A 23,454-nucleotide genomic window follows, 5' to 3' on the forward strand; every position below is an offset into this window, starting at 1 on the left:
CTCCAGCATTGTTGTTTACATTCTAGTATTTATTGCTTAATTTCTGCGCTCATGCATTCTATAATGTAAAACAGTGAATAATTATTATTTTAATTAAGAGAATTAACCTCAACCCCTTTTGCTGAACATTGACAAGATTAAATAATTTGCTTTCACCTTTTTTCCTTGACATTCTCACTTAAATCTGGCATTGAGACTGAACTCAGCTCCAGGCTCTCCTCTTTGCCAAATGCTTGAATGAACCAGGGTGTGCAAAATATCAGGCCCAGAGTATGAGTTGAACCAATAGATCCTACTCTATAAAATGATCAATTTGTCTCAAGTTGAACATCACACAAAATCTTCTGAAAGATGAAGAATTCTGATTCAACGTTTAAGTGTCAGCCTGGGTTAAATGAAATATCAAATGTGAGATTTGAGCCTATGACCTTCTGAGTCAGTGGAAAGGGTTCTACCTCTGGGCTATGACTAATACTTAGCCAGCAAAGCTTGTCTGATATGACAGATGTGCGAGTTTGGTGTAGGGACTGCACATTAGACTCCTCAGCATCTAAACATTTCTCTCAGGTCAGGACCAGGCTACTCCTGATTACTGTGACATAATAAGAGTTGAACTCTGATGTTGGGGTGAACTTTTAGCTCAGAAAGAATATTTATGTCTTTTAGTTGGAAGATACAGAGCTCAAGTATTGCTCCAGGCAATCATGCCAAGTAGATATATCACAGGCAGTTCTGAATATGAAGTTGTTGGTACAAGATCAGGGAAAAGTCTTGAGGATTGAAGTTTTTGTGGATAAGAATCTTGTGCAGATATAATAATATTTATGATGATTTGTAAACATTATGAAAAGTGCGCAATTGGATACAAACTCTTTAACATGCATAACATTTGAATTTTGGCTTTTGATTCCTAATTTCTATTTTCTAACATTTTTCCTGGAGTTTCCTTTGCAATTTATTGAATGCAAAACAATGGGCAATTTACTTTGTATCTAATTTATCCTTGCTATTCATTAAAAGCTTGGAGTGAAGCCACTTGGTTACAAGACCTACCCAACCCTTTAATGAATATAGTCAGAAGACAGGCAAAGAATTGATGGGCTGAAAAGCTTCCTTCTACATTGCAGCAAATATTTTACTTGAATTCTTCTGCAGAACGCAGGAGCTAACCTTTAAAGATCAAACAAATGGAAATGGCAGAGAAATGTGCCTCGAATATTGAGCAATTTGTGACATTCCTGAGCTGACTCCAACGTGTACATCTTTTTTAGAGTCTTAATGTCACCCTGTGGGAAGAAGCTTGGTATCCCTAATTCTAATACTCTTGTCCCTTTTTCTTGATGTTACTGGGTTGAAGATATTGCGTGCTGGATGGAAAGGATCTTCTATAATTCCTTGAAACCTATTTAGACAATACTTCTATATGTTATCTTCTAAAAGAACAAAAATCTTCCCTTTTTAATAATAAAGAATTGAATCTCCATCTAAAATCTGAGCGTTATTTTTCAGCAAATTCCAATTCAATCAACAATAGAAAATTATCAGATAATATTCTTGTTTTATAGTTGATATTCAGAACGCAATTGATTTTGAGCTGAAAGTAAAAAAAAATTCAATTCTAGAATATGTTCCAAATATATTAGGATAAAAAGAATAATTTCTGTCTTTAGGATGTATCCTTCTCCATATATAAATTATGCTTAAATCCTTAGTTAAATATAACAATATTTTAGCTGCTTTTGATTTAACTGTTGTTCTTGACGATTTCTCCAACAAATGATCCAAACAAAAATTAAAATCTCCTCCTGCCAAAATATTTTCATGAACATCTGCTAAATTCAAAAGTGTATTGTATAAATTTCTCATCATCTATATTTGCTGCATATATATTTAACAAAGTTCTTTCTCAGAAAATATTTGACAATTTACCATTACATACCTACCAGCTGGATTTGTAATCACAGTTTGAATTTTAACTAGTAAATTTTTATTAAATAAAATTACAACTCCTCTAGCTTTAGAATTAAATGAAAACTCTTATCTACTCAATCTCTTTTTAATTTTAAATGTTCTTTTTCAGTTAAATTTAGTCTCTTGAAAAAAAAGCAATAGCAAATCCCTGTTTCTTAATATAAAACAACATTTTCTTTCTTTTTATATATCAGTTAATCCCATTAATATTAAAACTGATAATCTTAACCACTTTATTCATTTTCCTTATTTGTATATTTTACCAAGTTCCTTTCCATCACTCCTATCCAGGAAGAATTCCCACAAATTAATTTGGTCCTGAACATCATCGTCTGCAATCCATAAACATCAAAATTATTCAGAGTAAATACATCATGATTAATTATTTTTAAAAAAAGAAAAGTAAAAAGAAAAATAAAACAAAAATCTCTACTGAAATGCTCGAGATGCTGACACTACCATCCTCCATTTTACGGATCATGGACAAACCACGAAAACACATGTGGCCATGAGAAATGAACAAACACATCCCCTGACCCAGGAAGAAAACTCTCTATCTAACCAACAATTTCTCTCAATATAAAGCTTCTTCATCCATCAAAGAAAAGAAAAAAGGGTATAACACCCCTTCTCTTGTACATCAAATTCATTGCAAAAAATCATGGTATACTGTTACTTGAATTTTAGACAAATTCTCAGCATACTGCTCAGCTTGTATATGGTTTATAAAAAAACACATTCTGTTGGTCTGGTACAATTATTTTCAGAGTAGCTGGATAACACGAAATAAATCTATAACCTTTATCATATAAACCATCTTGACTGGATTAATATCTCTTATTTTCTTCAGTAGAGTTTGACTCAAATCTAGATAAAAAGAAAATATTTTCCCCTTCATTACTCAAAGGTCCATATTCTTTAGCTCTTCTCATTGCTAAACCAAGAAGCCTTTCTCTATCCTGCTAGTTCAAAAATCTAACCAGGATAGATCGAGGTCTCTGGCTAGGACCCGACTTTGGTCTCAAGGCTCTATGAGCTCTCTCAATTAAAATCTTGTACCCGAAATGTTCTTCTCCAAATATCTTTGTTATCCATTCCTGAAAAAAATGAATCACATCTTTTCCTTCTTTGCCTTTTGACATTCCCACAATTTTAACAGTATTTTCTCTACTATAATTTTCCAAAATTTCAACTTTCTCTAACAGTTTTTCATTCATAAAGATCAAACTAAAAGTTGTATCTCCATTTATATTTGACCTCTCTTCAATACGTTGTTCTTCTTTATAAACATCTTCGATTTTATTTTCCAATTTATCAACTCTCTGTGAAACATTATTTATCACCTTTGTCAAATCTATTTTAACTTGCTTCAGTTTTGCAGTTAAAAATTTAAAATTATTTTCCAAAGCATCAGAAAGTCCATCTATTTTAGTTTCAATTTTACTCATTTATTTCCTAAAAAATCAATTTCTTGCCTCTAAGTCATTCCTCTTCTGAACTTGACATTTTTTCTTCACTGTCATACTCTTCCGAAGCCTCTTCCATTGGAGAAATGTCACCTTCTTGTTCAGAAGTCGAAAGGTTGGACTGCCCCTGTTTTTTTCCAATATTTATTCTTCTGTAACATGCATGTGCAACACAGTTTTAACTTTTCCTCCGGTGCCATCTTTACGGGGTGCAGAGAAGAGGACTCCGGAAGAAGGTCCCTCTCTTAGGTCCTCACCGGTCGATCCAGAGAAGTCTTCAGTGGCCTGCTTCGTCGACAAGGTAGGGCCAATTTCTCTCTTCCTCTTTTCCAATTTTTTTGTGGGTGTTGCCTTTGTAGACTTTTCTTATTTTTTTTGGCAACATCTCTTTTTCTTCTGTTAATCTCTTTAACGTAACTTTAAAGTAGTTTTTATTAAATTAACTTTTCTCAATATGTTCTTTCTTCAATTAATCCCGTGGGATTTGATAGGTTGCGTGATGCTCCTCATGGCATCATGTGAAGTCCCCCAAGAAACACCTCATTGTCTGACATTATCTCTCCCTCAGCTGAGCTGTTGCTGAAGCTGTCAGAGATGATTTGTGTCTAAGGAATTCACTGTTCTAGAGCACTCTTGATAAGCCAGCCTCATTTCATCTTCTGTAAACTTGTGATCAACAGAAAACTCATACCCAGTGTTCTCCCTTGCAGGAGGTGCCATTTACACTCCAGCCTCTGCTTGCTGATAAACATTGCTATGGAACCTGAGCAGCTTTATTTTTGGACTAGAGACAGGACTGAAATGCAGTGGGAGAGAAAGGAACGCACATTGAGGGAAGCGTTGAAGCCACATGCTGGAAGATTTGACAGCTGTCAGGAGTGCTGAAGCCCATGGGCTTGTGGAGAGCGCACACACTGTTATCAACCCCTCTCTACCAAGCAGGAGAGCTGAAGGCGTGCGCTGGGGCAGTTGAAGAGCCCAGTGCACTGAGTTAGATCTGTCAGATAAATGACAGTTAGTTGGACAACAGCTAGTCAGGTCAGTGTGTGGGTGCCCGGCAGGTTCAGCAAGCAGGAGGCTGAGTTGCTTTGTTCACAGGTGCCAGCACTGTTGTCCTGACAGCATCTTGTGACACTCTGATTCCCAGAGTTGTGTTTGTCCGACCTGTGCTTCTCCAGTCCTCTTTCAGGAAGAGGACTTTGTGTGGCAGAGCTGAGGTAGCGTTAAAAAGGTCTTTGGAGCTGAGGACCTTGTGTTAATGACTAGGAGGTCAATGCATGAAAATTCTCCTGTGAAGAAATTAAAGGTGGTTGTTACTCCATTAAAAACTCAGGAAAATCTCGTGTTCCCCTGCCAATGTCATAAGTCTTCAGTGATAACAGTCATCTCTCTCCACATCCAACTAAAATACCTGTGTGCAACTAAACTAAGAAATCAACATCTGAAGACCAGATTCTGTGGCCGTTTCTTTCGACTGACTGACTTGATGGTTTTGTTGTGGGAGTTTTATTTTGGGATATTTTGAGCTTGGACTGTAATGGTCTGGCATTTTTTTTTTCCACATACACATTATAAATATATGTTGTTATATAATTACCATAAAGGCTTATGTTTGGGTGTTAAGTTTATTGAGTTAATTCTATTATTGACAATTGTTAATAAATTTTGAGTTAAACTTAACCCATCTATTTTTGCATCTCTCAATTGCTGTTGATGAGACGGAACAACATTAAAACTCAGTGAAGCAGCTCCTCACTATTAAAATATTTATCCTTTATTTCATATGTGCTCATGACACTTCCCATTCCTTTAATCTCTTCACCTCTGTAAGTATCTGAAATATCAAAGCTCTAATTCTCGAGTCTTTTTTGACTTGAATTCAATTGTTCCAAGATTGATGAGTATGCTTGCAGTGGTCAAGGCTTCACATTCTAACTGATCTGCTCTTCCATCCCCTTTTATGTCATGTTTTATTTGTCTGATAAATATTCCCAGAGAACCTTGGAATATTTTTGTACTTTAAAGTTACCTTGTAACTACTGTATTTGATGGCATATAAGACTGCCATTTTAGTGGGGAATATTAAGAAGATTTTTTAGTGTATTTATGGGTAAGCATTTAATATTACTGAAATATGTAGTGGTGGGATTGGTGTAGGTGCTGGTAGTGGCCTGTTGGGAAGGAGCGGGATGGTGGGATCAGTATAGAGGCAGGTGGTGGCCTGTTGGGAGGGAGCGGGGTGATGCGATTAGTATAAAGGCAGGTGGTGGCCTGTTGGGAGGGAGCAGGACTATGGGATCAGTGTGGGGGTTAGTGGCGGCCTGTTGGGAGGGAGCGGGGCTGTGGGATTGGTGTGGGAGCTGGTGGCAGGCTTTCAGGAGGGAGTGGGGTTGTGGGATCAGTGTGTGGGCTAGTGGTGGGCTGTCAGGAGGGTCAGAGGTGGTTGGATTGGTGTGGAGCTGGTGGTGGGCAGTCGGGAGGGGACTGGGTGGGGGGATTGGTGTGAGGGCCGGTGGTTAGCTGTTGGGAGGAATCGGGGTTGTGGGATTGGTGTAGGGGTAGTTGGTGGCCTGTCAGGAGGGGACTGGGCAGGGGGGGATTAGTGGCAACGGGCTGTGGCGGGGGGAAGTGGGGCAGCATGACTAGTGTGGGGCCAACAGGATAGTCTCCCGACAGCCTACCACCAGCCCCCACATTGATCTCGCCGCACTGCTCCACCCAGACAGCCTGCCACCAGCCCCCACATAGATCTCACCGCACTGCTCCACCCAGACATCCTGCCACCAGCCCCCACATTGATCTCATCGCACTGCTTCACCCAGACAGCCTGCCACTAGCCCCCACATTGATCTCAGCGCACTGCTCCACCCAGACAGCCTGCCACCAGCCCCCACATTGATCTCACCACACTGCTCCACCCAGACAGCCTGCCACCAGCCCGCACATTGATCTCACCGCACTGATTCACCCAGACAGCCTGTCACCAGCCCCCACATTGATCTTACCGCACTACTCCACCCAGGCAGCCTGCCACCAGCCCCCACATTGATCTCACCACACTGCTCCACCCAGGCAGCCTGCCACCAGCCCCCATATTGATCTCACTGCACTGCTCCACCCAGACAGCCTGCCACCAGCCCCCACATTGATCTGACCGCACTGCTCCACCCGGGCAGCCTGCCACCAGCCCCCACATTGATCTCACCACACTGCTCCACCCAGACATCCTGCCACCAGCCCCCAGTGATAGATGGTGGTGATGCTGGTGAACCATCCCGTGACAATTATCACTGTTGTGTTTCTCACCATTATAACCCTAATATCAACTTTGCATGTAAGATCTGGGGGATATTTTTGAGAAAAAAGTCGATCTTATGTGCCATCAAATACGGTATGTGTATTCTTTTACTTGTTATTAATATTGGAGATGTCAAAGATGTTCCAGTCACATCGAGTAAAATGAAGCTTTGACTTTGAATACTCAAATGGAAAATATGTTTACTCTGGTATTTGCAACCATTTCTATTACTGAAGGATACCAGATCTGAAGAAAACAATATGTAAGGTCGTCAATTTCAGATTTATTGTCAGTGTATGTACATGACATCACATAGAACCCTGCAATTTTTTTTTCTCTGTGGACGAGGAATAACTAACATTTATTAGTAGGCGAAAAACAACTGTACAGAACATACACAAGTAAACAAATAAAGAACTGTAAATAGATAACAAGTATAAACAAAGTGTGCAATGCAGAGAGAATAAAAAAAAAGAAACAATAAAGTGCACAAAAGTCCTTCAATGCATCCCTGATTGAGTTTTTTGTTGAGGGGTCTAAGGGTGTAGGGGTAGCAGCTGTTCCTGAACCTGGAGGTGCGAGTCTTGTGGCACCTAGACCTCTTTCCTGATGGCAGCAGCAAGAACAGAGCATATGCTGGGTGGTGTGGATCCATGATGATACCAGACTATGATAAAGCGGTCGGTAGAAATTTGCCAGGGTTTCTAGTGTCATACCAAACCTCTGCAAATTCTCGGGGAAGTAAAGGCATTGACTTGCTTTCTTCATGATGCCATTAGTGTGTTGGGTCCAGAAAGGATCCTCTAATATAGTGACTCCCAAGAACTTAAATTTGCTCACCCTCTCCAGCTCTGATTCCCCAATGATCACTGGATCACAAGCCTCTGACTTTCCCTTCTGGATGTCAACATTCAGCTCATTATTGAATGAAAGGTTCTTGTTGGTGCAGCATTCAACCAAGTTTTCAATCTCCCTCCTGAATCCTGTCTCATCTCCTTTCTTTATACCATCTCCTTTCTTTATACTATCTATACTATCTACATGGTATCATCGGCAAATTTGTAGATGGTGCTGTTGTTGAACTGAGCCACACAGTTGTAGGTGTAAAGTGAATAGAGCATGGGGCTAAAAATGCAATCTTGTGATGCTCCGGAACTGATGAAGATTGGGGAGGTGATCATCTTGCCAATTCTCACTGATTGTGGTCTGGAGGTGAAGAGATCCATAATCCAATAACACAGTGGAGTGTTGAGTCCCAAGTCTTGGAGTTTGCTGACTGGCTTTGAGGGGATGATGGTGTCAAATGCTGAACTATAGTCGATAAAGAGCATCCTGATGAATGCATCTTTACTGTCCAGGTGTTTCAGGGTTTTGTGTAGAGCCAGTGAGATGGCATCCACTGTCAACCTGTTGTTACTATAGCTGAAATGGAAATAATCCATGTCACCGCTCAGACAGGAGCTGATATGCTTCAACTCCAGTATAGCAAATATTTCCCTTTATAATCATTTGAGCAACATGCAGACTTTGTTGTTTTGACTCATTGTTAAAAAGTCCGTTCTAAAGTAGCATTGAGTTTTATTTGAACTCTTAAACAGTAAACTATACTCAAAACAATTAATAAACAGACGATAAACTATTAATACATGAATTCTTTCAAAATTACAAGGTCAAAGAAATTATATGGTCAATCTACTTTCCCACTTTTACACAGCACAAAAGCAAAATTCAAACTAACCTTGTTATATTAAACCTACAGAAAAGACCTTGGCTATTTGCTGTTACCATGGAAGCACTTAAAGAATTTATAAACAATATGCGGGCTGATAGTTTCTTGAAAACATATATTTGCAAGTTATTTTAAGCCATTTTACCCTTACACCCAGCCTTTCAAAACACTTTATCAATGTTGATGTAAGTACTACTGGTTGCCAGATATTAAGGCAGGTTACTACGCTTTTCTTGGGCACCAGCAAGATTAACTCCAGTTTGAAATAGGTGGGTACCATGCCCTGTCAGAGTAAGATGTTGAAGATATCCAGGAATACATTTGTAAATTGGTCAGCACAGATTTTTAATATGGTCAGGTTCTCCATCTGGGCCGGATTATCAGGGGGCATAGGGGTGCAGAGGGGTGGTTCCTCACTGTTACTTCAGTCAAATCAGGTATGGAAGTTATTGAGTTTCTCTGGGAACAAAATTTTGCTGTCTGCTACTGCACTGGATTTGGTTTTGATCTGGATCTCCTGACTTAAATGGGTATGATCTTACTCTCAGCAGGTTCTAGATTTCATGTTCATCCAGGGACTTTGGTTGGGGAACACCCTGAATATATTGGTGGGGACACACTCATCCATAGCTATTTTCGTAAAGTCTGTGACAGCCCTGGTGTAATCTGATTCCTTGAACACCACACAATCTGCTGTCCCGAGGAAATCTGGCAACTGTTCGTCAGACTCCTGTGATCACTTTCTAGCTGCCCTGATCTCCAGAGACTCTCTTTTTCAGCTCTCTCTGTATGAAGGCAGAGGGAGCACAGTCAGGTGATCAGACTTGCCAAAATGCAGTCTCAGGAAAGAACAGTAAGGCTATCTTATCATGATTCAGCAGGGATCAAATTTGCTGGGACTTCTAGTACAGCAGGTTACATGCTGGTGGTAGTTAAGCAGGCCTTTCTTGACACAGGCCTGGTTAACGTTGTTGACCAGGATTTGCAATGGGCTGAGCTGGGCTGTCTTTTGTTTACTGACCACGTCATGCAACTCTGCAAGTGCCTACTTTTAATTGGCATCAAGAGGGACACAAAAAAAATTATTATGATAGCCTTAGCTGTGGCCAAAAAATGTATTACGTCAACCTGGAAATTAGAAGATAGCCTAAGAATACAGCAATGGTACATAGAAATTCATAAATGTATTCCATTGGAAAAAATAAAATATAAGTTAAGAAATAACATCACAGTATTCGAACAAATTTGGGAACCGTACGTGGAACACAACAGAGAAGTCCTACCGCGGACCTCCACCACCTAAAATGACAGAAGGAGGAGAAGACGAAATGAACTGACCCAATATGTAAAAGTAGAAGACACAAATTTCTTGTTTATTTTCATTGTGTGATGACATTGTTTAATGTATCATATAGGTTGAACGTTGAATGGGTGGGGAGGGAGGGGGGTGAAGGATGGAGGGAAGGGAGGGGGGAAAAGGGGAGAAAATGACACTGTATATTCAAGAGGGAAATGTTTGTGTGTATTTTGGTCAGTATGGTTCATAGTGTGAAAAATAATTTTTTTTAATGAGGGAAATAAACCCCATGAGAATCAATGATGATCACTACATTTAATTGAGATTTGCTCAAAGGTAGTTGAGCGGGAAGTCAACATAACACCAATGTCCATGCACCACCTAGTATAAACATCAAAACACACTCTGCTGGTTCTCTCTTTGCCAGAATTCAAGTTCCGATTCAGTCTATGAATGGTGAAACCATCTGGTCAGATAGCGGTGTATGGTGTGTTCTCTGTTAACGAAGTCCTGGTGCAGCAAACAACTGAGATTGATCTGCTCTGATAAAGTAGCCTTGCCCTCAGGTCATCAATTTTATTCTCCAGTGACTGGACATTCACTAGTAATATGAATAGGGATGTGTCAGACCCCTGCTTTTCAGTCTTGTTTTGATCCACGTTCTGACTTTGATCTTGGCAATGGCCTGTCCCTTTAAGGTCTCTGCCTTCCAGCCAGCCTGTTCCTGACTCAGCCATTGCCCGGGAGATTTGCAAATCTTTAACTCTGTTCAGCAGGTCAACTGTCATATAAAAACCGCATGCAGTTGATTGTAATGAAAGCAGCTGGGAAGATGAGTATTTTGAAGGAATATTTCACAGGGATTCTGCAGCTGGCATAAAGTTGCCGTGGGTCATCGGCGCCATCTGGGATGAGAGGACCAGGCTAACTCATCTGAGGGCCATTATCTGTGACAGGCATTAAGAAAGAGAACTAGTAAATTGCAGAAATATTAAGTTAATAGCAGGTTTGGCCTGTTACTTTTGGACTAGCTCCCAGTCGAACAAATTAGTCCCATTCCCACTCTTTATTTTCCTATGAGTAATCATTCTCTCTCATGTGCCTTTGATAATTTTTTTACTTATCTATGCTGAAGAATAATGTACAGTATTCAAATAATCTAGAAGTGAAATTATTGAAAGGTAAGCAGTCACCAGAAAACTCGATAGAAAGATAAGCAAACTCCCCATAAACACCATCTGAATGTAACTTTAATTTAATTTTTAAAATTTAGACATACAGCATGGTTACAGGCCCTTCTGTCCCATGAGCCCATGCTGCCCAAATAACCTAATTAGCCTGCAACCCTCCCCCCTCCACCCCCTCTCTGGTAGGTTTTGAAAGGTGGGAGGAAACTGGAGCACCCGGAGGAAACCCATGCAGACACAGGGAGAACATACAAACTCTTTAATACAGGGCAGATTCAACCTTGTGTCGCTGGCACTGTAGCAGTGCAGTGCTAACAGCTACACTAACCATGCCGCCTGACACAGTTGACACGTGACCTGAAGTCAAGATCAAACTGAGATCTTCTGGAGCCGTGAGACAGCAACACCACTGTTGCACCACCGTATGACAACCTGTTAACATACAAGGATTTTTGTGATTGGATGCAAAGACAAAGATTTTTTTAAAAAAATCTATGCTGCTATTTCAATCCCTCTTCAAACACAATTGTAACCAAAGTTCGTCGAAGCACCATAACACTAAAACAGATGTATGCTTCTTCTTCACGGGACAAATCTAAGAGTAGAATATTTAGCAACTGGATTTTGTGATGTTCTGAAGGAAAGTTTCAGCAATCCTGACCAGTGGCCAAATACATCTTTGCCTAGAAATTCCAAGCATGCGGACGGATCCATCCAAACTGAATTGAAGCTGGGATGATCAGGTCTTTCATTCATGGATCGTGTTGCAAATTTCATTTGGAGCTATGGTCCAAGGCATCTAGCTAAAGCAAATTATTGTTTGGGTATTAATCCCTGGGCTGGATATGGGATGGCAGTACTGCCAATAATGGTCGGCACAGGCACTGTAAGTTCTTGAATGAAATGGATGGCTGTTGGGGGAGAGACAATTTGGAGCCATTTGCAAAAAATGTTAAGTATGAGATTTATCTTAGTGGGTTCCGATCATCAAACTTTTGCAATCATCAACCCACCTCTAGACCTGTTCTGACAGACTATTAAGGCATACTTGGCAAAACTGCCAAGAAGATTGTTAAAAACATTTCTGATGAAAGCCCGCAAAATGCCTGCAGTGGGCTTCCTTAGAGATCTGATCGTTTGATGATATAGTGCTCTTTCTTTGGCTTGGCTTCGCGGACGAAGATTTATGGAGGGGGTAAATGTCCACGTCAGCTGCAGGCTCGTTGGTGGCTGACAAGTCCGATGCGGGACAGGCAGACACAGTTACAGCGGTTGCAGGGGAAAATTGGTTGGTTGGGGTTGGGTGTTGGGTTTTTCCTCCTTTGCCTTTTGTCAGTGAGGTGGGCTCTGCGGTCTTCTTCAAAGGAGGTTGCTGCCCGCCAAACTGTGAGGCGCCAAGATGCACGGTTTGAGGCGATATCAGCCCACTGGCGGTGGTCAATGTGGCAGGCACCAAGAGATTTCTTTAGGCAGTCCTTGTACCTTTTCTTTGGTGCACCTCTGTCACGGTGGCCAGTGGAGAGCTCGCCATATAACACGATCTTGGGAAGGCGATGGTCCTCCATTCTGGAGATGTGACCCACCCAGCGCAGCTGGATCTTCAGCAGCGTGGACTCTATGCTGTCGACCTCTGCCATCTCGAGTACTTCGACGTTAGGGATGAAAGTGCTCCACTGAATGTTGAGGATGGAGCGGAGACAACGCTGGTGGAAGCGTTCTAGGAGCCGTAGGTGATGCCGGTAGAGGACCCATGATTCGGAACCGAACAGGAGTGTGGGTATGACAACGGCTCTGTATACGCTTATCTTTGTGAGGTTTTTCAGTTGGTTGTTTTTCCAGACTCTTTTGTGTAGTCTTCCAAAGGCGCTATTTGCCTTGGAGAGTCTGTTGTCTATCTCATTGTCGATCCTTGCATTTGATGAAATGGTGCAGCCGAGATAGGTAAACTGGTTGACCGTTTTGAGTTTTGTGTGCCCGATGCAGATGTGGGGGGGCTGGTAGTCATGGTGGGGAGCTGGCTGATGGAGGACCTCAGTTTTCTTCAGGCTGACTTCCAGGCCAAACATTTTGGAAGTTTCCGCAAAACAGGACGTCAAGCGCTGAAGAGCTGGCTCTGAATGGGCAACTAAAGCGGCGTCGTCTGCAAAGAGTAGTTCACAGACAAGTTTCTCTTGTGTCTTGGTGTGAGCTTGCAGGCGCCTCAGATTAGTTCATTAATTCATTACTATACACCCAATTGAGAAACATATGTTTCTTGCAAACTATATTTAATTCTTTGGCAGGGATCGAAGTTTAAAAAAAATCTAACCTCACCTGGCCTCTCTGCAGAAGAAATGAGACATCCGTTATGTTGTCCCTGATATTCCAACAAGAAGAAAGATCATTTACAGGCCAAAATTTGTTGTAAAACCAGCTTATTATTTTTATTAAAACACACAGAAATGCTGGAGGAATTCAGCATCGATAAGATATATTATTGAAATTTCAGGAAGGGCTCAGGCCTGAAAGTATGGATAATACATGACCTGTTGAGTTTCTCTAGTATTTTTGTGTGCTTTTACTACAATCCCAGACTTTCATGCTTCCACACTATTATTTTTATTGACTGATAAATGAAATGATAACTTAAAAATATACGATTCAAATGATATTATATTAAAATCTATTGTTTAGAACAGTGGTTCTCAACCTTTTTCTTTTTTATCATGATTGCTTAAGATGATATGTGGGTGGGAAGGGAAGGATGAGAATCACGGCTCTAAATCCAATTGTTACTGAAATATATTGCTTGAGAAAAATTGTCATTGGCCCATTTCCTTTTGAGTTGTGGAACTGTGCACATCACGAGTCAATTAGGTACGATTAAAACAGTGGTTTTCAAACTTTTACTTTCCACCCACATCCCACCTGAAGCAATCCCTTACTCATTACAGAGCACCTATGGCATAGGGATTACTCACATAGTGGTATGTGAGTGGAAAGAAAAAGGTTGAGAACCACTGGTCTAGAAGGAGGGGTATGATTATTGGAGTGGGGGGGGGGTTCATTTTTTTTATTTTTTTTATTTTTTTTTTGATATAACAGGTTTGATTTGAAAGGGTGCTGATAATTTATACCATGTATAATCAAAATTTCATTTGAAATGTACACATTTTTTTACTTTTCTTATATTCCAGCATATGCATTGGATCTATATTTGTGTATATGTGTGTTTTTTTAATTAAACTCGATAAAGATATCTTCGAAACAAAATCTATCACAAGATGATCCTATCATTTATTTATCCAGTATCTTCATGCTTAAACCATACCTTAACCTAAAGGCTAAATTACTGGACTGATGATATAGGTTAGATCCTACAATTGCAACTGAGGTATAGATTAATTAAATAAAATGTTTTAAAATGATGGTGAATTTGCAAGCACAAGATTGCTGTAAACTCTATTTGTCTCAGTAAAGCCTGTAGGGGAAAAATATATGATTTTTTTTCTAGTTTGGTGCACAAAATGTTGGCTACATTATCTTGCATTGCAGGTTAACTGCACGATGACATTCATTTGAGGTCAGAGGTTCTTCTGCTCTGTGAAAGGCATATTGAGGCCATAATATGCCAAGTGAGTCTATGCCTGTTTTTGAAATGTCGGCATGGATTTAACCTCATGTAGGAAGCTCACCAAAAAGGATTTCTTCTATTCTGCTTCAGAGGAAACAGATGAAGTCAGTGGAACAGTGGATTTCAGAGGAAGGAGAGGGTATGGAGAAAGAATGGGATGGGAGTAGGGAGGAATCGGCCTTGAACAGACAACAAGTATTTGAGACCTGTCCAGGCACAGAGTCTTTGGTGCACAATTCTAAGATGCCAGCATAGGTAGAGAGAATCACAAAGAGGACATGCTGAATGCTAGTCTTCATCAATCAAGGCACAGAATATATGAGCATTGATGATTTATAAAACATTGGAGAGGCCACATATGGAAAATTGTGCGCAGTTTTGGCCACCACAATTGAGAAAGAATGCTATTATTCTGGAGATGAGGCAGACGAGATTCCCTAGAATGCTACCTGAGATGGAATGTCTCAGTTCTGAGGTGAGATTGAAGAATCTGGGCTAATTTTTCTTGGAGCAGAGAGTGGCAGAAGAAGGCCTGATTGTGTCGGACATGATTCTGAAGGCATAAATTGGATGGTCAATCGTCAGTCTTTGCACAGCTTTCCATACGCAGAGGGCTGATATTTAAGGAAAGGGATGAGAGCTTTAATGGAGATACAAGGTTGGATTGTGGAACACTACCTGTGAGGTCCTTGGAGCCAGATTCTCTCAAAATATGTTGAGAAGTATCTGGATGAGCATTTGAATCAGAGATGTATATAGAAGGCCACAGGACAAGTTATGGCAAGTAGGATGAGCATTTCTAGGTACTTACCATGGGTTGGATGGAGTTGGCCAAAGGATCTGTTTTGATCTGTATGATTCTATGAGTAGCAGCGAACTTAGCAGTCAGTCTAATATCATTGAAGCTACTTAGATATGAAGGGCCTTCACTATATTTTTTTCAAAACTTAAATGCACAAAATCTGTTTGTTGTTTGAAATCATTCAGGATACTCAGTGGCTTACAGATAACAGAAGGCTCAAGGACACAAAACTGTTTACTGACTGCATTTTTAATACAATCCTGCCGCAAAAATGCTGCACTGTATCAAATTATTTTTAGCCTGGTACATGTTACCCTTTGAGACAATGGCTGAGACACAATGTATGATCTACTGAGATAAAACACTTGATTTTATTATTTCCAGATAAAAGACATAGTCACCACGTTATTGTTTCAGTGTCAAATCGGGCCTGAATCTGGCACTGTCTGAAGGGAGTTTGTACATTCTTCCTGTGGTTTTCCTCTGGGTGCTCCAGTTTCCTCCCACCCTCCAAAATGTTTGGGGATTGTAGGTCAATTGGGTGTAATTGGATAGCATAGGCTTTTGGGCTGGAAGGGCCTATTACCGTGCTGCTATGTCCAAATTTAATTTTTAATTGTAAACGTTTACATTTAAAAGACATTGTTTTGTGAGTTTAAAAAAATAGTAAAAAGTTAACTTATTGCGATCATTTTTCCCTATTGATTAATTGAAAATCTGCCCTGATGTTAAAAATAAAGCTTTGTATTTGCTGACTTCATCCTTTTGGTTAAAACATTATAAATCAACAGAAGAAAATTCCACAAATTGACTTCACTAGGATTCAGCAAATATTATTTTCTGAATCTGTTGATTCAAAAGAAACCTGCCTCTTCCATGACTTCTCTGGATTCCATTAAAGCAGATCGCATTAACATCAACTTCTCCAATTTCCGTTATAATCCTTCCCTCCTCTTTGTTCCCGTCTCCTTTCCTTGAGCTCTCTCTCTCTCTCTCTCTCCCCCCACCCCCTCCTTCTTTTCCATCTGACTTCTTTCACAGAGTCAAAACAATTCTAATCTTTTGTTTGTTAGTCTGGACTCGTCCCCTCCCCTTTCTCTCTCCGATCTTTATAGAGATGCCTGCCTGCTTTTTGCTTATACCTCAAAGAAGAGCTCAGGCCCAGAGCGTTGGTAATATACTGTGTGTTTACCTCCTATGGGCGCTGTGTGACCAGCCGAGTCCCTCCTGCATTTCTGTTTTTATTACAATCACACCACCTGCAGACTTTCGTATTACACTGCCTCTACTGTGATCCTATCACAGAAAATAATAATTGAGGAAAAAAAAGAGAACAGCTCTCAAAATATCCCTCCTTTACTGCAGAAAGTAAATTGTCATGTCAAATGCTATTAAATGCATAATAATGATCATCTTGTGAGATAATGATCATTGCCTGCAAAACTACAGCTAGCAACAACTCACATTTCATGGTCTTATTTTATTTTCAATAAAGTAACAAAACTGATTGAAGATGTCAGTGACAACTGACTAGATGGTTGTTAAAAAATCTGTCTCTAGGACTTTCTAATGCTACTTTACACTTTGTCCCAAAATTAAAGGTTCACATACACATTCTGCCAATTGACAGGGAACACGCACTACACATTAGACTGTAAGTGAGATGTATTAGTGAGCAGATGTCCAGCCTGCTCCAGAAACTAGGAGGTTCATTTAAATATTATCAACAGGCTGGAATTCTTGCTGGCCCACTTCCTGTTTTCGAACACATGAGAGACTGCAGTTGTTGGAATCTGGAGCAGCATGTTTGGTTGCCACATGTGAGAGCGCTGTGGGCGCAAATTCAATACCATTGGGGCGCTACTCAATGTAAAGATAGTGTAGCCCCTTAACGATATTGAATTCGTGCCCTTGACCCTTGCACTATGTAAAGTGTGCAGATGTTCATCGCTGAACTGCAGGTTTTATTTAATATAACAAGTAAATAATTTTACAATTATGGTTACTGGAGCTATCAGTTTTTTGTTGTTTGAGCTGCCAGATTTTAAACATTGACCAACAGGAATTCCAGCCTTGCTCCAATACTTAAGTAGCCCTCTGAGCACCTGGGAGTAGGTTGACTGTCTGATCACAAAGACAGAGAGACACAAGAAACTGCAGTTGGTGTCAGGTTGAGCAGTCAATTAGAAGATCCTTTGAGAGAAATGGACAGTCAGCATTTCAAGTCAGGACCCTTTTTCAACTGTCGAAACATTGACTATCCATTTTTCTCCTGGGTGCAACCTGAGCCTCCAGCTTCTCTTTTTTTGCTGATCATTTAGAAACCTCAATTAAACCCACAAAACAGAGGCAGGCTGACATAGTGAGTTTAAAAAGAAAATCTCACAAAATGCCAATATACACTCAGTTTTAAGATTTAAAACAACCCAGAACTGGTCACAACCTGAAATGGGGAGGTGGTGGGGGTGGGGGGGGTGGGGGGGGGGGGGGGTTGCTTTGAGTGCAAATTAGACAGCCAACAAAAATACAGTTCAGAAAGAATTGACAGCATGTCAGCATGGCTGAATCTAATCACTAATCACATTTTACTTAAGAAGATAAGAAATAGAAGAGTCAGCTATTTGCTAACCTAGCTCCATTTTCTTTTATATATTCCTTCACAATATGAAATCTAGTTGCTTTTTAAATTTTTGTAGTCTCCATGTTACCAAAAAAAATCCTCTTCTGTTAATTGTTGTACGAACTGTGACATCTTGCATTACAAGTCCATCATTCTTGAAATTGTCAACCCACTCTTTGTCAAAGTACCCACAATTTCATTCAATTTTTTTTTCAACCCGCTACCTTGCTGTTTGTAGGTCTATGCACAGAATCTGCACCCGAAATTGTAAAATTCCAACAATCTGACACTCAGATTAGCAGATTTTCTCAACTATGGTATATTACTTCAGTAGACTCCAATATGCTTTTAATTCATTTGTTTTTAGATGTTGCACAGTGGAATAGAACATTTTCCAATGATATAGGTAAGTTTGAAGGGGAATTAGGAAGGGAACCTTGTTGTGGACAAATAAGGGGCTTCCCCTGTTGGGTGAATCCAGGACAAGAGGGCACAGTCTTAGAATTAAAAAGTACCAAATTACAACAGAGATGAAGAGAAATTTCTCTAGCCAGAGGGTAGTGGATTTGTGGAATTTGTTGCCACATGCAGCTGTGGAGGCAGGATCTTTGGGGGAATTTAAAGAGGAAATTGATAGATATCTAATTAGTCAGGGTATCAAGGGATATGGGGATAAGGCTAGAACTTGGAACTAGATGCAAGAATAGTTTAGCTCGGGGAGGTTTAATGGAGCAAACTCAATGGGCCAAATATGATCTTGTGATCTTGTGAATTTGAAGGGAATAAACTGATGGGACACGAGTGAGTTTAAAGGGAGCACAGAAACCAAAATCAAGGGAGCCAGATGCCAAGCCATCAAAGTTTCTAAAAAATCAGGGCACTTATGATATTATTTTTAGTGTATCACCTTTCGTTTCCTCATAAGAATTTTTCCATTTTGGTTATACTTATCACTTTTCAATCTTTTCTGCAAACACATTTCATGTTTCTGCATTGCTATTAAACTGATCAGACCACATCTACCTGTGTGCCTTCCAGATTACCAGCGTCCCTCCTGATCCATTTTAAAGTTCATGATCTCATTCAAAATTCAGAAAGGAATAAAGAAACTGATGCTTTGTTTTTGATTTTGTTTCTCAAACCTCAGGTGTACGCACAGACATAATGTGCAACCTGAGTAGATCCCTTTGTCTGATCTGATTGCAACTTTGACTCCACATACATAAAAAGGAAAGAGGAGCAGAAATTGGCCACGTGGCTCCTTGAGCTTGCCTCTCCATTCAGTATGGTCAGAAATGTTCCCTATTTCTTGTTTGTCCCAAACGATGATGCATTGATTTCCATATTCACCATGAAAACCCCTCAGGGCCTTGGAAGCTTTAGTTATGTGACCTAATTTGTAAAGATCGTTAAAATGCTGCAGAGAAGATTATTGGAATGGTTCACGGAGTTAGACTGAAGAGATGGGATTTTTCACATTGGACCAAAAGGAGGTGGAAAAGGGATCAGATCATGGAGTGCTGGGTCATGATAGATCCAGTTATGATCTGTGGTGGAAGGCTGTTCCCATGAGTGGATGGTTCAAGGTTTAGAGGACAACAATTTTCTTTGGTCAAAAAATAGTTATGAATTGATATTCACTGCCTCCATGGGTGCTTGTAGTGAGGGGAATGGAATTGTTAGAAATTAAAGTACCTTTAAAGAAATTGCTCGAGACAAAAATTGAGAACAAAGAACATTTATTACTACAACAATGCAAAGTTGGGTGCTTCCCCTTACCCTGGGAACACACACATATACTGGGGCTCACCCAACTTTTATACAGTTGATTTCAGTATAGGAATACCCTCCCCCTTACATTCTTCTGCCTCCTGCTGGAGAGGTTTGGCATTAGGCAATCCTGCCTGCCTACGTGCAATTTCAGTATACTTGGAGAACCAGGGGGGGTATCCTGTCGGTGTCCCTTCATGTTATTGTCCTTATTCACACCTTCCTGATTCTCGGGGCTACAGTCTCTTGATATGCAGAGTTGACTCATTCTATCTAGGGTTGGCTAATTTCATATGTATAAATCTGTGTATGGTTAGCTAATTAGAAATGTATGACTTGGTACTTCTGTCCAGGGCTAGGAGACCCTTATCTGATCCAGACTACCTCAACTTCCTACATTCTATTGTACCTTACCATTCCTTATCTTAGTCTTATGGTCTTGTCACAAAGACTAGAAGATTCTTATGTTAATCGTGCTGACTCTGCTTTCCTGCATCCTAAGCCCCAAGCTTATCCTGTTTGAACTGGTTACAGCCATTTACTGATGAACTTTAGTTTCTTCCATGTTCATAATTTTAGATCAATTTTCCCATCTCTCACAGAATCAATTGTTGCATTAAAGAGGATTAGAAGGCACATGGGAGAGAAATATTTCTGTCTGTTGGGAAAGAATAGGGGAATAATTTGAAGTGATTGTTGAATGAGGAGCTGATTTAGAGTTGATGGTCTTTGTCTCTGCCATCACTAACTGTTATAAAAATATAAATATTGCTTGAAACAAGTGGGAAAACAAATAACATTTAAGCTGTCTTTTCACTTGTCAGGCCTTCACAAAGAACCCCTGAGAAAATTAATTATTTGTGAGTCTTTTAGAATCAAAGGCTACAGGTAATATTCACAAATTAATGTCTTCATGGAGGAGTTAAATCAGAAGCCAGGCTATTTTGGTAAAAATCTGAAAATGCTGACAAGATTCACCAAGTCTGGAAGCTTTAGGTCTTGATTTCAAAATTTCAGATTTTTAGCATCTGTGTATTCTTTTTAACATTTGTTGTTTAAAATAAAAGGTTGAAAGAACACTGCGCTACTTTGAATAGTACCACGGAACTGAAGAGTTTCTAGATTATTTTGAGGATGGCAGGTGGGGGACTCCTCTTGATTTTGTCTTTAAAAGATAGCAGCTTCCACAAAGTGTTCCACGTTATGATATATTTATTTCTCCTCACATTCTCTTCTATCCAAGGTGGAATGATTCCAAATCTCACCTTGAGTGTTGGTTCAGTTCAAAGGCAAGAAACCCATGTGAACTTTGATCAAATGGAGTTGGGAGACCATAGCTGTGGTCATTGTTCCATCCTTAGGATAGTCTAGAACAGCCATTCTCAACCTTTTTTGGCTCTGGCCTTATGGCCTCCTGAGAACTCTATTTATGGGCCCCCTTTCCTGTGAAACAGTCAAGATTAGTTGGTGATTTCTGTACTTCTCTCCCACCGACAACATAAAAACATAAAAACTTGTTTATGTTTTCAGTCCATGGCAGCCCTCCGATTTTAAATTGCCATGCCCACTTATGACCTCCATTGAGAATGGCTGTTGAGAACCTGCTCATATCCTAAATTTGAATTTTGAACCACACAAAATAAAAGCCCTATCTTTGGTCCAAATTGAGATAATAGTCAAAGTATTCTGAAGTAAAAGATGAAAGTCTCCAGACACTGTGATTAAAATGAAAACACAATGCTGGAGAAACAGAACGGGTCAAACAGTTTACTTTATATAGCAAATGAGAAACTCAGCAGGTGTGTGTCCATGGGCTCATGTACTGTCAAACCAAGACCACTGGTAAACTGGAGGAACAGCACCTAATTTTCTGTCTGGGGACTCGCCAACCATGTGGCACTAACATCGACTTCTCCAGTTTCTGCTACACATTTTCCATTCTTACCTTCTTCCCCATTCCTCTGTCTTCTTTTCTACAGCTCTCCTCCCCTTCACTCTCCATTCACATAGCCATTCCTCACCTCCTTGATTGCTTGTATGCCCTCCCTTCCTTATCCACCTATTACGTCCTGCCTGTGGGACTGTGCCCCCTCCTCTGCCACTCCCTCTACTATTTTGTTTGGGTGCCTACCTACATTTTGCTCATACCTTGATGTCAGGGTCAAGTCCAAAATGTTGGCTATTTATCTTTATCTTTGCAACAGAAAGTACACTATTTCACATGCTGAATTTCTCCAGCATCGTGTCTTTACTAAAATTATTCTGAAGTCTCTCCTCTTCATTTTCCTCACCTTCCTCCTACAAATTCATCACAAAATTCTAATGCAAAATAACCTAGTTCAAGTCAAGTCAATTTATTTCTCGTTCATACCCATGCTTGCACGGTAAATACAAGATAGCATTTCAACTCTGGTAGCAAAATACTATGTGTAATTTTTTTTTGTTGAAGTCAATGAAGGAATATATCATGTTTCTTCTTTCTTTGGCTTGGCTTCGCGGACGAAGATTTATGGAGGGGGTAAAAAGTCCACGTCAGCTGCAGGCTCGTTTGTGGCTGACAAGTCCGATGCGGGACAGGCAGACACGATTGCAGCGGTTGCAGGGGAAAATTGGTTGGTTGGGGTTGGGTGTTGGGTTTTTCCTCCTTTGCCTTTTGTCAGTGAGGTGGGCTCATATCATGTTTATTATCATCTAATTCCACAAATACAACTTGCCAGCAGTGTTCTCTGCTCATTGGTGCAAATGCAGACACCCAACCAGAACCAAGATGTATACAGACAACAAGGCATGTGCAGGACACGTATTAATTTATAGAAATACATAAATAAATAAATAAATAGATTGATTTTGTTCCATAAATATGAGAGTCTTGGATGGTTAATTGGAGCAGTTCCTTTGGTCATTCAGCATTCTCACTGCCTGTGGGAAAAAGCAGTTTCTCAGCCTTGGGGTGGTGGCTTCAATACTCCTGTATCTGTTTCCCACCGGGAACAATTGAAAGATGCTGTGGGTGGGGTAGAAAGGGCCCTAAATGATTTTGCACACCCTTTTCAGACAACAATCCCAGTACATCACATCAATGGAGAGGGAGAGAAATCTCAGTGATCCTCTCTGCCACTCTTATGGTACTATGGATTGATTTCCAATCCCTTTATCTGCTGCAATCATACCACACTGTGATGCAGCCGGCCAGGATGCTCTCGATTAAGCAACTGTAGAAAGGTAATAGAATGGTGGACAGTAGCCTTGCCATTTCAGTCTTTTCAGGAAGTGCAGTTGCTGTTGTGCCTTTCCTGTCAAGTATGTCATGAAAGACAAGATGTTGTGAGTCCATGATAGGTCACTAGTCAAGTGGACTCTAATTACTTTTGTGCTCTCTATTCTCTCCCCTACAGAGTTATTGATGTGCAGTGGAGGGTTGTCATTTCTGCTCTTCCTGAAGTCCCAATCATCTCCTTTCTCTTGTCCATGTTAAGACTCAGGTTGTATCTCTTGCGCCACCTCTTTTCTGTATAGGGACTCATTGTTAATACTGTGTCCAGGTAATCATAGAAAACAAAAAATCATCTCAACAAGTGCACAAACTTGTGGAAAAATACTTCACCAAAATTTGTTTTCTGAACTTCCTTTTTGCAAAGTGAAGGAACAAACAAACAAGAGTCAGGGAAAACCTTTTTGTGTTTGGGATATTTTATCATTAT

At 40.2% G+C, this 23,454-nt stretch overlaps 1 long non-coding RNA gene across 1 annotated transcript in view; it reads right to left on the bottom strand.

Annotated features, from left to right (window-relative positions):
* The window catches only part of LOC138739787 (uncharacterized), an 89,373-nt gene extending 73,887 nt beyond the window's left edge, over positions 1 to 15,486 (bottom strand). The window contains exon 1 of the long non-coding RNA XR_011342451.1: positions 15,373 to 15,486. This is a non-coding gene — a long non-coding RNA (uncharacterized lncRNA). The remainder of the gene's footprint in view (positions 1 to 15,372) is intronic.
* Between the last annotated feature and the right edge of the window lie 7,968 nt (positions 15,487 to 23,454).

The sequence above is a fragment of the Narcine bancroftii genome, chromosome 1 (assembly GCF_036971445.1).
Source record: "Narcine bancroftii isolate sNarBan1 chromosome 1, sNarBan1.hap1, whole genome shotgun sequence".
Lineage (NCBI taxonomy): Eukaryota > Metazoa > Chordata > Chondrichthyes > Torpediniformes > Narcinidae > Narcine > Narcine bancroftii.